The sequence below is a fragment of the Penaeus monodon genome, chromosome 6, assembly GCF_015228065.2.
Source record: "Penaeus monodon isolate SGIC_2016 chromosome 6, NSTDA_Pmon_1, whole genome shotgun sequence".
Classification (NCBI taxonomy): Eukaryota; Metazoa; Arthropoda; class Malacostraca; order Decapoda; family Penaeidae; genus Penaeus; species Penaeus monodon.
In genome coordinates, this window is record NC_051391.1 from 17,997,720 (window position 1) to 18,000,219 (window position 2,500).

General features: G+C 44.3%; 1 pseudogene; it reads left to right on the plus strand.

Moving 5' to 3' along the window:
* Positions 1-2,500, plus strand: part of LOC119573899 — a 42,462-nt pseudogene that overhangs the window by 32,816 nt on the left and 7,146 nt on the right.

Here is a 2,500-nt window from a genome sequence, read left to right on the forward strand (position 1 = left end):
TTGTTTTTCCTTCCTCATACACATTAATATCCTCCATTTGATTTTAATCAAAACCTTATACTCCTCCCCATCAGCTCCCCCTCTCAACCCCTTTCACTACCCTACTCTCCTGTAATTTTTTGCAATACTTAATCATAGTTTTATATGACCTTAGATTTTCAAGTCATTAACTATTGTCACACATAACTTCTTGTATCCTTTTTCTTTCAGATGTGAATTCCCAGGATGTGATGTGAGATGTGAGAACCCTAGCGCTTGAAAACCCCACAGCTTTATCCATGAGAAGAGTCGATATGCTTGCCTATTGAAAATTGTGGAAATACATTTGATCTGTATCACAATCTGCAGATGCATCTCTCTATCACCCTATAAAAGGGTAGTCTGATTTATAATTCATTTTTATGTTGAATCAAATAGGGGAATCATCATCTGTCTAATGAACCTCCGAACTGTTGTTTGGATATTCTGTATAGTTACTGATATGTGTTTTTTTTTTTTTTCCAGTAAAATGGCATTATGTGCTGAATAATGGTAAAAATTGTTATCTTTCTAATGGATTTCAAGCAAATGCTTTGTAACTAGTTGAAATTTTGAATATCAAATATTTCATATGCTACAGGGACAGCTAAGCTACAATAAATTACACTGAATTGACCAGCCAACCATCAGCTACAGTAACTGTTTGTGGATTTTTACTTGAGCAGTTCATGATGGGATATATTGTAAATTTTTATTCCCTTCTTATAAATATTATATATATATATATATATATAAATATATATATAGTATATATATATAATATAATATATATATATATAATATAAAATTATATATAAAGACACACACACACATATATACATATATAAACATTTACATACATACATACATACATCCCAATACATACACATATATATTTATTTATTTATTTATTTATATATATATTTATTTTGGGCAGCGTCAGCGGGGGCAGCACCCGAGGCTTAACCTCAGGCGAGCTTTCCGGGTAGGCGCTTGGAACCTCCAGTCCTTGCGGAAGGATGAGCGGTTACCTCTGCTTTCGCGGGAATTGAAGCGACTGGGAGTTGAGGTGGCTGCCCTCTCAGAGGTGAGAAGACCTGGTAGCGGCACAATCAGTGTGGGTGGGTACACCTACTACTGGTCGGGCTGCAGTGATGGTCACCACCTCCAGGGTGTAGCTATAGCCATCTCCAGCCGACTTCAGCCCTCAGTAGTTGAGGTGACACCGGTTAATTATGGCATTGAGACTGAAGCATGCTTTTGGCTTCATGTCTCTTATTGCTATATACACTCCTACAGATGTATGTAAAATTGATGTGAAAGAGGCGTTATACGCCAAAGCTGTGACCGAGCTGGCTATGAGATGTCTATCGGCCCCCATGGCTCGGGAGCTGATCCCAGCAGCGAGAATAGCCTCCTTCTCTGGGACTTTGCTAGGTCCCAGAAAATGAGTATCTCTGGCTCCTGGTACCAGCACTCCAACCCACATCACTGGACACAGTACAGCGATATGGGTACAGTGGCCAAGGAGATCAACCACATTCTTGTTAGCACGCGATGGAGGATCCTCCAGAACTGTAGGGTTTACCAGAGTGCCGAGTTAAGTGGCACTGACCATAGGCTGGTTGTGGCTACCCTGCGGGTCCACTTCAAAACTCCCCATCCCTCCAGTGGCCACCCTAAGGTGTTTCACCTGGACAGACTAAGGGAGGAGGAATGTGCCCGTGGGTTCACCTTTGCAGTCTCTGGCCAATTCACAGAACTCGACAACCTGACGGACGCAGTTGCTCTGTGGGAGCTCTTCAAGCGCGTAACACTCGAAGCAGCTCAGGAGTCCATTGGCGTACGCCCGAGGGCAAGGCAGAATTCCATCTCCCTGGAGACATTAGATGCCACTGAAGCATGTCGCAAGGCTCGGCTGAATGGTAATCAAGTCTTGCATCGCTCCATGGTGCGTAGGGCTCAGACACTGCTGAGAAGGGACAAGGAACAGTTCATCAGGAATCTTGCTGAGGAGGTTGAAGGCCATTTCTTGGTAAATGACCTTTGCCCTGCCTACCAAGCCCTGAGAAATTTGAACTCTAAACCCTCCTCACAGATGACTGCAGTCCGATCAGCAGATGGACGGATCGTCTCAGATCATGTTGGGGTTCGTGAACGTTGGGCATTTTGAGCAGTTGTACCAGGTAGACCCTCCAACAGTTAGCTTGGATGCAAGCAATGTCACAGTGCTTGTGCCGGACCCACCCATCAGCGCGGAACCTCCTACCCTAACAGAGGTTAGGATGGCAATATCCAAGCTGAAGAGTGGGAAAGCTGTAGGCATATGTAATATCCCTGCTTAACTGCTAAAGGCTGGGGGTGAACCTATGGCTCGGGGCCTACATACAGTCCTGACTGCCATTTGGCAGTCTGGTACCATTCCCCCTGACCTGCTGGCGGGCGTGGTCATCCCTCTCTGGAAGGGGAAAGGGGATTGTTG